The sequence below is a fragment of the Rhipicephalus microplus genome, chromosome 10, assembly GCF_043290135.1.
Source record: "Rhipicephalus microplus isolate Deutch F79 chromosome 10, USDA_Rmic, whole genome shotgun sequence".
NCBI lineage: Eukaryota > Metazoa > Arthropoda > Arachnida > Ixodida > Ixodidae > Rhipicephalus > Rhipicephalus microplus.
In genome coordinates, this window is record NC_134709.1 from 66,388,562 (window position 1) to 66,404,344 (window position 15,783).

Sequence of the window (15,783 nt, forward strand, 5' to 3'; positions counted from 1 at the left end):
GGCTCGGCTGCTACATTTGGCTCTACTTAGCGGCCAGGATGTGGTTAGCGGAGAGTGCATGATCTAGCGGCTCACGCCAACGGCTGCGCAAACGTGCCACTACGGAAGAAGCATTGTCACTACTTTTGATTTTGTACAGTCAGGGGCGTAGGCCACAGTTTCTTTTTTCTGAGGGCGAGGGTGGTAGGGAATTTTCTCGATCTGAAGTGAGGGTCGGACCGGCATATGCATCCGAGTATATTATTTTTTTCAGATGACTTGGTGACATGTCGCTAAGCGCTTGAACACGCCAGCACTGCTGCCAACAATACCGACAAGCGAGGTGGCGCGGTTGTACAGAAGGGCTGCTCGCTTCAGGATACTGTAGCCTTTGGCACCCACCTCGCTCCCTTCTACGAGTGCACCGGCGCCGCCGCAAACTCGGCAGCCACCTCACCCCATTTTACGTGTGCGCCGGCTCCCAACAACAACCGTATACGGATGTGCTGATGGCTGTACCAGCTGCGACCATACGTGCTGTGCTTGTGCTTATACCGATACACAATCTCCGACCCATGGATTACGTACCGCTGCTCTCGATTGCGCGCTCGAAGCAATCGCCGCGGAGAATTAGTCGGCCGAACGTGCTCCCGCATTGAGGCCAACAGGTCTTCAACACGTGAGTTGAACGGACCGCTAATTTTCTCGTGCCTGCGCTACGCACCCCGGCGGGTGTTTCACGCACTCAGTCAATCTGAACCTGCCGTTCTGAAGTCAATGAAGGTGGCGATTTCGGCTTGTTGGTATGGTAGCGTGATAATGTGCTGGTTTAGAATAGCGCACCGCAAGCCCTTGTGTTACACTCACTGCCACTGCGCATGCGTCCTAACGCGAGCCACCATTCGCGTTTGCGGCCCGCCCACAGAAATTCCGAAATAGCGTGCGACGATTGCGGCCCACGAGGCCTGCGAAATGCTTTGTGCAGCTTCCGTGCATTTGAGTTTGCGGTCAGGGCGAAAGTACTTAGACTTTTCCCTACGGAGAGCAAACGCTATTCCAAAGCTCATATGGCGCCCACAACTAAAGCAACGCCCGCAACGCCTGCGAACGTTATTCTAAGCATCCCTAATGTATGACAGCGCAGTTAGCAAAGTTAGCGCTATATATGTTGTCTTGAATGTGCCTTCTAATGCTCATGTCCTTTGTCTGTGCTGTCATATATTATCATGCGCCATTCTGTACCCGCTTGTTATGCTTCTTGAGGGAGTAGTTTTTCCGGCCTATACCTCACACTGTTGACTGGCATGCTATACCATAACAGTTGGTATGGTAGCATGTTAGTAAAGAGTGTGAAAATTGGGGCCCCAAGGAGCTTGGGGACCCAATACGCTTGCAACGCGCCAGAGCGCACGCGCAGAAACCAAGCCAATCTTGGGCTCTTGCGTTCGTGCTGACCCAAGGCCGTAAACGCTTTGGTTCAGCACTACCAAATCTATGGGCTGTAAAAATCCACACAGGTGCGCAGAAATACATAGTCCCAGATACAATAAATGCCTTAAAATTGACCGGGTTGACTAAAATTGGCATTTGCTTGGTGTGTGTTACTCCCCATCATTATGTGATACGTTTATTGTTCGCATTTAGTTAGCACGCATGAAATTATTTTTGTCTCTTATTCCCGGTAACTGCGTTTGCAAGTCAACATGGCATCATCCATGCAGAAGCGACCGCCCGCTTCGATCCGTACTTGCTCCTGCAACACGCCCACTGCGCTGACAGAAACAAATGAATGGTGAAATCCACCATCGATTTGTTTTATCTTACTATGAGAATAAAACATCAGGTACGTGTTGTCGTTATTAGCGAGATATGCTGCTTGCTTAGCCACACGTTCTAAGACTAACGAGCCGAGGCAGGGCTTGGGCTGTGTCGCCAGGCCAAGAACGCTGCATCTTCAAACATTAGTCCTGCAACATGGCACAGTGTTTTGTGCGCGTCAGATCCTCTTTCGGTGGAAACAAAACAAGAGAGAAAAGAAGAAATCCAGCGGGAGACGCGAAAGAACGCGTCAAGGGAGAAGCAGTTATGCGAGAACCACGATAAGCATCGGAAAGAAACGGACACAGAGTAAAGTTATCCGCCGGCATGAGCGCCAACCGATCTTCAGCGTGCAGAGCAACAAATTCATGGTACGCTTCAAGTTCCTGACGTGACTGTTTGTTTCGGTTTTACGGTGTTTTAGGGGCGAAGCTCCTTATAGCGGCACCCGTTCGTCCCTCGTAGTCGTAGTAGTAGTGTGAAACCAGTCTTACATTTTGACCTCCAAGGTGGTGCTGGTGGGAGATTTCTTCTTGTTGAACAATAAAAAATTCTCAGCGTGCGCTTTGACTAAAGGCCGAATTCTCTTGTCTCTCATTCCCCCTTAGCAGCCATTGGCATGTACATTAAGCACTATCTGACAAGAAAGGGTTGCTAGTTTATACTCGCTGGGCGTGACCTCCTTGGTTTTAGAAAGGTTTAGCGAGTGTTGGGCCGCAGTTCCATGAATACAGTGAACTAGTATATACAATGAACTCGAGGTGGTTAAAGGTGGGAAGTAGACACGAAGCGCAAGCCGTAAGAAAGTGTGCGTGTGCTTCCTCTCGTTCAGTTCTTGGAATGTCCAATGGATGGCGGTGCTTCTATATGAGGAATATATGATGAAAAGATGCGAGATGGTGGTACTTGGAGCGTTGAATAAGTGGACGAACGGACACACACACAGATGCATGGACGGACGCATGGATGGCTGCACAGACGGATGGACGTATGGAAGTTTGGAGGAGCGGATGCAATGACGAACGCAGGGACGGACGCACAGATGGACGTGCGGACGCACGAATAGACGCACGCACGGACGGGCGGATGGACGCACGGGTGGCCACACAGACGCACGCATGGACGGACTGAAGCAAGAACGAATGGATGGATGGATGCTTCGCCCCACTCTCCTTCATTCACTCCGTGGATATGCTGCCATTTTTTTAAGTTAATAAACCAGCCTTATCTGCAAAGTGTGTGTGTTAGACAATTCGGGGGACAAATGCCGTGAAGAGGTGGGAAGACGACATCGAGCGAATGAATAGATGTGGAGAAGTTAATCGCCCTTTCTATTGGCCTGGGGTCCTGTAGCCTCCACAGTGCTGAAGGGTGGGGCACCAAGGCGTCTTGGATCGCCAGCGAGACGAAGCGGACGCAGTGCGATACATCAACACCTCCTCTAGTTGGATACATGGTGCCGTATTTCCCGCGTCTCGCATAATTTCGAATTTGGCCACCGGTGGCGCCCCGTGTGTTTGACCCAATGCAGCCTGCGTTTAACCCAGTTCTCAAACTCTTCTGATCGTGCGAACGCAAGAGCAACCTGCGCAACGAAGCTTGGGGGACCCAGTGTCTTGGGCCCCCAATTCTCAAACTCTGTAGTATGGAGGTTTAAAATAGCGCACAACAAGCTCTTGCGGTGCGCTCACTGCTACTGCACATGCGTCGTAACGTGAGCCACCATTCACGTTTGCGGCCCGCCCGCAGGAATCCCGAAACAGCATGCGGCGATCGCGGCCCGCTAGGCCTGCGAAGTGCTTTCTGTAGCTTCTGTGCGTTTGGGTTTGCGGTCAGGGTGAAAGTCCGTAGAACGTTCCTAAGGGGGAGCGAACGCTATTCTAAAACTCATATGGTGCCCGCAAATAAAGCAACGCCCGCAACGCCTGCGAACGTTATTCTAAACCTCCCTAATGTATGATAGTGCAGTTAGCCAAGTTAGCGCTATATATGTTGTCTTGAATGTGCCTTCTAATTTCCAAGTCCTTTGTCTGTGCTATCATATATTATCATACGCCATTCTGACCCACTTGTCCTGCTTCTGAGGGAGTGGTTTTTCCGGCCTATTCCCAGCGGCTTTTGCTGGGGGCTGTGCGTTGCGTGGAAGAGCGCTTTCGGATGGCAGATAGACTCACTCCATTTTTTTTGGGGGAGCGGAGCTTATTAGGCCAACACTCCGCCATCGCCGTATCATTTATTTTTTTTCTGTGCACCCTTCGCTCCACAAGGAAAGGAATGTTCGCGCACTTAGCATTGGGTCGTTGAAGCTCTCTTATAAAATGTATGCTGCAAGTGCACTTGCGCAGTGCTGACTACGCCGAATTGCGTCTGCTAATTGGCGAAGTAGCCCCTATGACCCCGTAAGATAACACGCACAACTGTACGCTTTGGTGATGATACTGCTGATTATGAATAATTATGAGTCCATTCTAATCAGCGGGCCTTTAGAACAACCCCTTTCCACAGTTCGCATGTTTGTACGCATGGTCCAATTCTACGCTTCAGTTACGCCCTTTTACATGCTATATTGATAATCTTCACACTACAGGTGCGCTGGTGTGTAGCATCAACATATCTTATTCACTTGTTGACATTATTCACACCTGTTGAATAACACCAATGACATTGTCAGCTAACGCGAGCAACCGATGATCAAATATAAAGGCCTTGGTGTTTATTTTTCATCAACTCTTACTTGTTCTAAGCCTGGTGATGATGATGTAGTTATCCAGTCGTTATCCAGTAGTTATCCAGTAGTTATCCAGTATGATGTAGTTATCCAGTAGTTATCCAAAGTGCATCAACTCTCACTTGTTCTAAGCCCGGTGATGATGATGTAGTTATCCTACAGAATGTTAAATTTTGTTAAACGTAACTAGCTTCTCTCAAAATAAAATAAGTATATATAGTTTAACTTTCGAATGTCAGACCTATGTTCAAATAAGCCCGTCTGGCTTGGGTCTCACAATTTAATTCCCTATCTATTATGCTCAGCCTGGTACAAAAAAAATTCTGCCAGTCTTGTCAGTTGTAACAATGACCTCTCGTTTAGTGCTACTGCACTTTAGAGATTATGGTGGGCACTACGAAGTACCTGCAAAAAATGTCAGAATAGAAATCATTATTTTCAAAGTCGTTTTAGAATGTGGTGAAAATAAATATTGAATCTTATCTTTACTTCCCCATATCTTAGCTCACAGAAGTGACCAACCTCTGAATTGGAAAAAAAAAGTTTTTGCATAACACACGCCAACAAATGCTCGTTCTTTTTTTTTCATCGCACAATTTTCCGGTGCAATCAACTTTCTCTGGAGATTGTTTGCTTCTCCACTGAAACATTGCTTGCAGCCGTAGCAACATTTTTTCTCTTTTATTCTTTTTTTTTTGTTCTGTCTACATGTACATAATTTTTATGCAAGTATATATTACCCAGTGTGTGCCACTCTGCAACAATGCTTTAGAAGCTGCAAGCACTTTGCACTTAAAAAATAGGTAAATAAATCGCGAAACAGTTTTCAGCACTAACATATACATAGTATGTAAGAAAACCTCGCCACGCAGGGAATCGTATACTATGTGAAATTGTCGCTCGCAGACAACGCCAATGTTTCGCCGCCGGAATGCATGCGATACAAGCTACCTAGTTAAATGTTTTATTACACCTACATTAGGTGAACTGGTGTGGACGTTGGTTGCTCGGCTGAGGAGGTCGGCGGTGATCTTTCCGGATTCCGTAAGAGCCGGATGTCGAAAGGCGCGTTCCCAATTGGCCTCGAAGGGAGCGAAATCAGCAAAACTCGGCTGAAGTTCTTTCACTTTGTCGCCTAAGAGGCCGGAAAACTACGCCCCGAGGCCGGCGCCAAACAAACCAGTCGTAGATTGATATTTGCGCCATGCGGCGACGGATCACCTTTAAGCTGCACGGTTTTTACTGCACTGGTGCCACTAACCCAAACTACGGGATGTCAACGACCAGCTCCAAATTCAACATGGCGGCAAAGGCGTCCGTGGTGGCTCGCACCACCGTAAATGCTGATTGCTCGTGCAGTACGACAAAGCACATGGCCTGGACAAGTACGCCATCGTCGAGAGTCCGGTTTTAATTACGATCGCCGCAGACACCGGAAACTGAAAAAAGTGCAGCTGCAGCGAGTCGACATGACCTCACGTGTCTCGCTTTTCTACAGCCGGCTGAAACCACCGCCGCTGCCCGCTCGTGTCGTTTCTGCCTAAGCAGCTCCAGAAACGACGTTTAAAAAAGTGCAGACTGTTCCTTTGCAGTGCTTTGAATACATACCTGAAATGTGGTATAAAACCTAATGTTCAGAAAAAAGGAAAAATGTAATGAATTCTCAAGGTGGTGAAGGCGGCGGTGACATGTACGAGATGCAGAAAAAACGTGAACGTTTTCGACGTGCGTGAACGTGGCTTTCCGGCTACTCTGGCACTTTCGTTTTTGCTTCTCAATTGTGAATGTGCCGTAACTGTGGAAGCGAGATGCGAAGCAATGACGTGCATCACGAGCAAACCATAAAAATGTACTTAAAACGCGGAAACGAGTTCGCATGAGGAGTTAGGAGTGTAGATCCAAACATCTGTACTGCTCAGTGTGGCTATTCTTGACTAACGTGAGTGCAGAGATGAGTTTGCCTTCTTGAGTGACGTGTGCCTAAAGCCCCATTGAGCTTTCATCTTTAATGCAGAGATGAACATCATGCGTTGCTACAACCTGCATTACCATAGTTTCACCATGTGTAATCTAGTGACATGATTTTAGTGTTTAAAAGTCAACGAGAGTCCAACGAGGGGGTTGCCTGCATAGGACGACAATTGCCGTACCTTCTTTGCACATCCTTGGTTTCAAGTCGCGGTTCTCGTTTGGTCTCCGAGGCGAACCTTATGAAGGGGGCGAACTGAACGAGAAGCAAGTACACTCGCGCGGCCTCGAACTTGCTTTTTGCCAGTGTTTTGAGAATACCGAGGATCGCATCAACGTTAGTTGCCCGAAGTTGATGCTGGGATGAGGACGATGGGGCGTATACATCGAGCACGGGCATCCACCTGGAAGTATACGTTACGTACTCCTCAGTATATAACGTACCAGATATAGTCTGTGCAAGTAACATTGTTATGAGGTAAGAGCAAAGCCGGTTTCTTAATGCGGTAGCTGCAGCACGACGTCAATGAAAAGAAAATTTGAGGCAGGAAAGTACACTCGCTTTCTCTTTCCTCCAGCTCGATTTCTTAATTATTGTCCAGCAGAATTTAACACATCCCGAATCATCAGCTTACCCAAATCAATCTGTTCCTGCTAAATGATTTGGCGTGAGCAGTTGTAAGCATACCAGGGGAGTTTTGTCAACAATCATATAAATGTGACATAGCCTTGTGCACTTAATGTCACCCATATGTTTCATCTTTTCGCAGGTATCTGAAACTTTCATGCTCGTGTTCTAAGGCAAGCATGGTACAAAATCTCTAAGTCACAACGTAGCGGTGCATGAACAACGTCTTCCACACAACAAATGACCAATATCCAGCACAGTTTACTTGCACTCAGCGTGGCCGAAAATATAAAGTTCTACAAGACCCATCTCGTGCAGGGCACATTATTAGTTTGACATGTGTTACCCCGCCGTGGTGATCTAGTGGCTAAGTTACTCGGCTGCTGACCCGCAAGCCACGGCATCGAATCCTGGCTATGGCGGCTGCATTTCCGATAGAGGCGAAATGTTAAGGCCCATGTGCTCAGATTTGTGTACGTGTTAAAGAACCCCATGTGGTCGAAATTTCCAGAGCCCTTCACTACGGCGTCTCTCTCAATCATATTGTGGTTTTCGAAAGTTAAACCCCACATATCAATCATTATTTTGACATGTGGTCCAAACTGGGTCAACCGAAACCAAATGTCACGATATTATCTATTTGAGACATTCACATTTGAGGGCAAACAATCGCAGAGTGCAGTGCTGCCATAAACTAGAATTAGAGCGATAATTTCACCCCCACACCCGAAATAACTCAGTGTTACTAGTGTTTTTGGCTGCAAGACACTTCTTTTACTTGCCGAGCCTCTGCCCCTCAACACAGGTCAGACTGATGATGATGAGTATGTACATATAAGATGACGCGTATGAATAATGCTCACACTTATTTTCCCCCCACGCGTAAGCGGCCAGCCCGGACGCGTCTTAGATGGAAACGGAACGTCGAACGAATGGCTTCAGACGCGATACGTGGACAATCTCCGAACCACGACAGCGACGATCCTAAGAAATGTCGGTGGGAGTGACACGATAGTTCACTGGGGACGTTTGTTCATTGATTGTATATGGTCCAATGAAGCGTGACTGAAACTTGTCACACAATCCTGAAGTACGAATGGGCGTATAAAGCAACACTTCATCCCCCGGACTGAAGGAGACGTCACGATGAGAGCTGTCGTAGCGTTGCTTGCGATCTTGCTGGTTGGCTTCTGTATTAAGGCGAGCCCTTTGCCGGCATTCTTCAAGTCTTGTGATGAACTGCTCTGATACGGTTGTCGAGGCGTCGGTTGGCACATTTAGGAAAGAGACGTCGATGGTGAATGTCGGTGAACGGCCGTACACGAGGTAGAAAGGCGAGTAGCCAGTAGTTCTTTGAACAGCGGTGTTATGGGCAAACGTCACAAAAGGCAAAATTGTATCCCAGTTGGTGTGGTTTGGTACGATGTACATCGACAGCATGTCTGTTAGTGTCCGATGAAATCTCTCTGTCAGCCCATTAGTTTAGGGATGGTAGGCTGACGTCGTCTTATGTACTGTGCCACAGGTTGTGAGCAGGGCTTCATTATGGTGGACAGGAACGTCTTGCCGCGATCACTCAGGAGGACGCGATGTGCACCGTGACGCAATACAATGGCGTTGAGAAAGAAGTCTGCGACGTCTGAAGCAGAACTTGTGCGTAGTGCAGCAGTCTCTGCGTACCGTGTCAGGTGGTCGACAGCAGTCAGAATCCAACGATTACCTGCTGGCGTGATGGGGAGAGGTCCGAGTAGGTCTATACCAACGATGGCAAATGGAGTCTCGGGACACGGGATAGGTTGCAGAAGGCCAGCAGGAGACGAAGTTGGTCGCTTCCGCCGTTGACACAGATGGCAAGATGCAACGTACTTGGCCACAGAGGTAGAGATGCCTGGCCAGAAGAAACGGTTTCTGATGCGGCTTTGTGTTTTGTAAAATCCCAAGTGGCCTCACTTAGGTCGTCGTGAAAGGCTTCGAGGACTTGATAACGTAGAGAACGCGGAAGTACTGGAACCCAGTGGTGTCCATCAGTAGTGTAAACAGAACGATGGAGCACATTGTTATCGAGCTTAAATTGCCGTAGTTGTCGGCGCAATCTAGCATTAGGAGTAGGTAATACGCCATTTAGGCGTTGGATAATGCGATTGCAATATCGATCATCACGCTGGCGTGTGGCGAACTCGGTGTAGCGATTTGAAGCCGGCGTGCCGATAACCGCAAGATGTGATAATGTGAGGTGTGACGCAGTGCCTTGCCCACCAGACGAGCAATAAGCTGACGTACTTGATGATGAAAGCGGAAGGGGGCAGCGAGAGAGAGCATATGCATCTTTGTGTCTTTTGCCAGACTTATAGATGACGTCAAAATCGTACTCTTGTAGGCGGAGCACCCAACGACCGAGGCGACCAGACAAGTTTCTCAGTGTCGAAAGCCAGCACAAGGCGTGGTGGTCTGTAATAACCGTGAAGTGGCGTCCGTAAAGATATGGTCGAAATTTTTGTATGGCCCGAACGACAGCAAGGCACTCCTGCTCAGTTATGGAGTAGTTCTGTTCAGCAGCCGTAACAGCACGACTAGCATATGCTATAACTCTTTCCCGTGAAGTGGCGTCCCGCTGTAGAAGAACTGCTCCAATGCCATGGCTGCTCGCGTCGGTGTGCAGACATGTAGGTGCGTTCTCGTCGAAATGGCACAGAACAGGGTCGGACGTTAAAGCATTCTTGAGGGCTTGAAAGGCACGCTCGCAGTCGTCGTTCCAAGCGAAAGTTGATACGGATGTGAGCAGCTTGTGCAGTGGCGACGCGATCGCAGCAAAATGACTAATGAAGCGGCGGAAGTACGATGCCAGGCCCAGGAAACTTCGTAGGTGTTTCTGATTTTCTGGCCGAGGGAAGCGTATCACGGCAGCAAGTTTGTCAGGATCCAGACGAATGCCATCTTTGCTGATAAGGTGGCCCAACACCTTGATGTTCTAGTTGGCGAAATGGCATTTTTTGTGTTGAGCTGAAGTCCAGCACTAGAAATACACGTCAAAACTTCGTCCAAACGATCAAGATGCTGACGAAAAGATGAGAAAATGACGATGTCATCTGGATAACAAAGACATGTTTTCCATTTTAGGCCGCGTAGAACTGTGTCCATCATGCGTTCAAACGTTGCAGGATCGTTACATAAACCGAATGGCATGACGTTGAATTCGTACAGCCAGCCTGATGTTGTAAAGGCAATTTTTTCTTTGTCCGCTTCGTGCATAGATATTTGCCAATAACCAGACCGTAAATCGAGGCTGGAGAAAAATTCAGCGCCTTGCAGAGAGTCGAGTACGTCGTCGACTCGTGGCATCGGGTAGACGTCTTTACGCGTGATCGTATTAAGTGCTCGATAATCGACGCAGAATCGTACCGAAACATCCATCTTTCGGACTAGCACTACAGGTGATGACCACGAGGTGGACGAAGGCCAGATAACATCTCGTTTGAGCATATCAGCAACGTTGTCCTCGATGATTTTCCGCTCTGCGGATGACACTCGATATGGGTGGCGGCGTACGATTGTATTGCCTTCCGTTTCAATTCGATGCACGGTGACAGAAGTGTGACCCAGAAGCTTGGAAGATACATCAAATGAAGCGCTGTGTTTTTGAAGCATACCCAAAAGTTCTTCCTTTTGCGCTATCGTGATTGTGGCTGTTAAAGCAGCCGTCGTAGCATCGTCATCAGTACTCGTAGAGAAAGATGGTGAGTCTGCGTGAAGGGGCACCAGAGAAAGTGGTTCGGTATCTGTGAAGCAAACCACACTGGTTCCCTGGGGCAGTGCCACAGGCAGTGAAGTGGGGTTAACTGCCGTAACTAATGCTCTGCGATCACAAAAGCGCACCAGGCTAGGAGCGATGGTAAGTCCACCAGATATGTAGCGTCCACATGGTGCTATGAACACATCACCAGTACTGATCTTATCTGATGTCAGGGTCAGAATATGCTCACTACCTGGAGGAATAAAACAGTCATCAGCGGTGACAAAACGCTGGCTATGGGCATAGTTATCAGACGAAAGCACAGTATCTGACATGCGAATGACCCTCTGACGACAAGATATCACGGCTGAAGCTGAGGAGAGAAAGTCCCATCCTAAAATGAGCGCATTGGTACAGGATGACAGAACGAAGAACTGTATATGGTGAAGGATGCCCTGAATAAAAACTTGTGCAGTGCAAACACCAGAAGGCTGAACAAAAACCGCATTAGCACAGCAAAGGGGAGGGCCATCATACGGTGTCTTCACTTTGCGCAAACGGGAGCACAAGTCCACACTAATAACTGAGAGCGATGCACCTGTGTCCACCAAGGCTTCAGTCCATATACCCTCAACACACACTGAAAGTACATTTGAGGGGCGTTCCGGAGGAGTTCAATGCAGTCCGCAAAATGCAGCTTTTCCTCCTGAAGCTGCACTGTTTAGTTTTCCGGGCGATGATCAGACGCCGTGGTAGCCGGACGAAGTGGTGACGAGGAACGGCGCATAGGTTACCGGGAGCGACGGCGCAAGGAGCGGAAGGTACTGGCTGCATCGAAATGTTGTGGAGAGGGTGAGCTGCATTGGTACAGTTAGTATGGGTGACGATGTTGTGGAGCAGGGGCAAACTCCTCCCTCTCGAAGTCACCATAGCCACGCCTTTCGTCTTGTTGACGTCGACGACAGAACCGTGAGATGTGGCCACGTATTCCGCAATAATAGCAAATTGGTCTAGATGGACGCCAGGCTTGAAAAGAATTAGGCGTTGCTCTCGGGGCGAGGACATTTAGTGAAGGCTGCATAGTTGACCCATACTGTGGTGATTGCTGAGGAGGTGACGCTGCAACCACCTGAGCGTACGTCGGTTTTGGAGTGGTATGCGAGCTCGGAACTTGCTCACACGTCATGGACGCTAGTTCCTCCCTCACAATTTTGCGGAGGCTGCCTGCAGAAGGCGTCATGCGGAGATCACCAGATGACCAGGTGGCCTGGAGCTGCAGCTCTTCGCGGATCATGGACCGTATCAGCGCACGGAGCTCACCGTCATGCGTTGGCCTGATATCTGCTGTTTCAGGTGGTAAACGTATCAGTTAAGGGCATCGAGTCGCTGACACGTACTGATGATATCGGCGACCGTGGTCGGGTTCTTTGCCGCCAGAGCGTTAAATGCGACGGCGCCTATGCCCTTGCGCAAGTGGCGAACGCGGTCATGCTCCGCCATCGAGCTGTCGACGCGACGGCGTAGGGCAAGAACATCTTCAATGTATGAAGTATAGGACTCGCCGGAGTGCTGGACACGTTCAGCAAGCTTCCGTTTGGCGATGTCTGCACGTACAGAAGGGTTGGCCAATATCTGACGGAGCTGCTGCTTAAAGGTAGGCCAGTCTGGGAAATCCAGCTGATGGTTGAGAAACCATGTCTTAGCGACACCGGTCAGACAGAACGGTATGCGGGGCAGCTTGACAGTATCATGCCATTAGTTAAGCGCACTCACACGGTCGTACTCGTCCAACCTCGGTGACTTGGTGGGCTCGGTGACTGCACCACAATGCAGCCATCTAATCCACTTACCTTTGCAATGCAGACGACCATACTTGTGTTTGCCAGCCTGCAGCTGTCGAACATGATAGGCCTATCCTCGGGGGCGTCATCTATGTTGGTGCTGCCGGGCTCCGAAAGCGAGCCAGGCTCCTGCCGCCTACTACGCACCAACTGCTCGTCCCCACCGGATATTACGTCGGAGGAACTACTATCACCGGAAATCACCGTGCTATGGAAGGCCGCATCGTCATCAACCACAGCATCATCAAGTATAAAGGAACATCACCCGCTGACGCCACTTCGTGGGCTCGGTGACTGCACCACAATGCAGCCATCTAATCCACTTACCTTTGCAATGCAGACGACCATACTTGTGTTTGCCAGCCTGCAGCTGTCGAACATGATAGGCCTATCCTCGGGGGCGTCATCTATGTTGGTGCTGCCGGGCTCCGAAAGCGAGCCAGGCTCCTGCCGCCTACTACGCACCAACTGCTCGTCCCCACCGGATATTACGTCGGAGGAACTACTATCACCGGAAATCACCGTGCTATGGAAGGCCGCATCGTCATCAACCACAGCATCATCAAGTATAAAGGAACATCACCCGCTGACGCCACTTCGTGGGCTCGGTGACTGCACCACAATGCAGCCATCTAATCCACTTACCTTTGCAATGCAGGTTAGTAAATCGTATGTCCTCTTCGCTAAAAAGTCGAGTAATTACTTCCTGGTGCAGTTCCCGAGCCCCCACTGCTGTATTGCTATTGCTGTTGAGTGTGCTCATATGATTCACTCGTTGCTGATCTTATCGGGTGACGTCGAAACTAATCCTGGCCCTAACGGAAACGCTGCTATTCTTACTGAGCTACAAAAGCTAAGTGCCGGCCAGGCCCAGCTGATTGCCGAAGTTCAGAGTTTGAAATCTCAACTAAGCACAACGGATAAAAGAATAACAGACTTAAACAAACGAATGGGCGATCTCGAAACACACTACCAAACTCTTCTTCCCCTCAGAAATGATATCGAAAAAACACAGGCTAACGTAATCAACATGACTAAAAAAATTCAAGAGCTAGAAACTTCCCTGGATGACGCTGAAAACAGGTCGCGCCGGAATAACCTTCTATTCTACGGCATCCCTGACCCCACTAGGAATGAAACGTGGGCTGAATCTGAAAAAATGATAATCGATATCTGCAACAATAACCTTGGACTAACAGTGCAGCCTAACGACATAGAACGCGCACATCGTCTCGGTATTCATTCACTAAACCGAAATCGTCCCATAATTGTGAAATTTTTATCATACAAAACCAGAGATGCACTTTTATCAAACGGCAGGAAACTGAAGAACACTAACTACAGCATCGGGGAGGACTTTTCCCGCCCCGTTCAATATGCGCGCAAGCAATTACTTGCATTAGCAAAAGCACGTTCGGACAAGTTCTCCTTGCGGTTCAAAATACTGCACGTCGGGTCGAAGCGCTATATATTTGACGCATCATCACACATGGTCAAGGAAATTGCATAGCGGTTACCCCGCCAACAAAGAGCAATAAAACGCCAAACGGCCTCCCCATGTCATGTTCTCTCGTTTTCCGTAATATTCACTAACATACGTAGCCTTCTTCCAAAACGTGAACTCATATCCAACATTATCTCGTCATCAAAAAGCAACATACTCGTATTAACAGAAACGTGGCTTACCAGCGATATAACGGATGCGGAAATATTAACTGACTTACAGGACTTCCACGTGTACCGAAATGACCGAAATGGCTCACGGGGGGGCGGAGTACTTATCGCAGTTCATCGGGGCATATCTTGCTCCGTTGTTAACGTCGATTCCGATACCGAATCCCTGTGGCTAATTTGTCGTACTAACACCGTAACTGTCCTACTTGGCGTCTGCTACAGGCCCCCGCAAACGGATCCAAATTTTCCATGTCATCTGAACAATTCCATTCAAAAACTTACTTCCGCTTACCCAAAGGCTCGCATTCTTCTGTTCGGTGATTTTAACTACCCTAATATTGACTGGCAAAACATAGTTACTTCTACATTATCATGTCACGCAGAGGCGAAAAACTTCCTCGATGTATGTCTCAACTTTAACCTTACACAATTAGTCGCCCAACCAACCCGTGTCACACGAGGATCAGCAAATATTCTCGACCTGATATTAACCAATAGCCCCGAAAACCTATTATCTATTACTTACCTTCCTGAGATCAGCGACCACAAGGTCATACATGCTTTATTTTCATTTACCTCGACCAAAAAACAGACGACTAATAAAACAATTGTTCTTTATGATAAGGGTAACTATAGTGCAATATCTGAAGATCTCAGTAACTCTTTTAATCAGTATGAATCTACATTTCACACGCGCTCAGTTCATGACAACTGGTTGATCTTTAAGGACAAAGTAAATCACCTCTCTGAGATGTTTATCCCGAAGATTACTTTTCAAACTAACCGCAATAAACCATGGTTTTCTCGGCATTTAAAAAAACTTGAAAACAAAAAGAAACGACTTTTTCGTACCGCCAAACGCAACGGCAAGCCTACTGCATGGCAAAAATACATCGAAGCTGAAAAATCATATTTGCTATCTGTTCGTAAAGCTAAATACTCGTTTTACCATATAGACTTACCTAATCTCTTAATCAGGAACCCCAAGCAATTCTGGCAAGTTCTAAACCCCACACATCCTTCCGATATTAAACTAACGAATGATTCACACGAGACAGTGACTGACCATGATTGCGCAGAAATATTCAACGAAGCATTCGCATCTGTCTTCACTACTGAACTTGACATGCCCTCACAGTCGCCATCATTTAGCGTAGAAACTTTCATGCCTGCTGTCACCTTCTTCGAAGAAGGCATTTCATCTATAATCCACAAATTAAAACTTTCTTCATCAGCTGGTATGGATTCCATCAACTCGAAACTCCTCAAGAATGTGAAATCGACTTGCGCAGCATACTTATGTCTTATCTTCTCACAGTCACTCACCTCAGGAATCATGCCGGATGATTGGAAAACGGGCAAGGTCGTTCCAGTCTACAAATCAGGTAACAGAAACTCACCCTTGAACTACCGCCCC

At 48.1% G+C, this 15,783-nt stretch overlaps 1 long non-coding RNA gene across 1 annotated transcript in view; it reads left to right on the forward strand.

Moving 5' to 3' along the window:
• The first annotated feature begins 281 nt into the window (after positions 1–281).
• The window catches only part of LOC142774759 (uncharacterized), an 88,073-nt gene continuing 72,571 nt past the window's right edge, over positions 282–15,783 (forward strand). The window contains exon 1 of the long non-coding RNA XR_012886541.1: positions 282–658. This is a non-coding gene — a long non-coding RNA (uncharacterized LOC142774759). The remainder of the gene's footprint in view (positions 659–15,783) is intronic.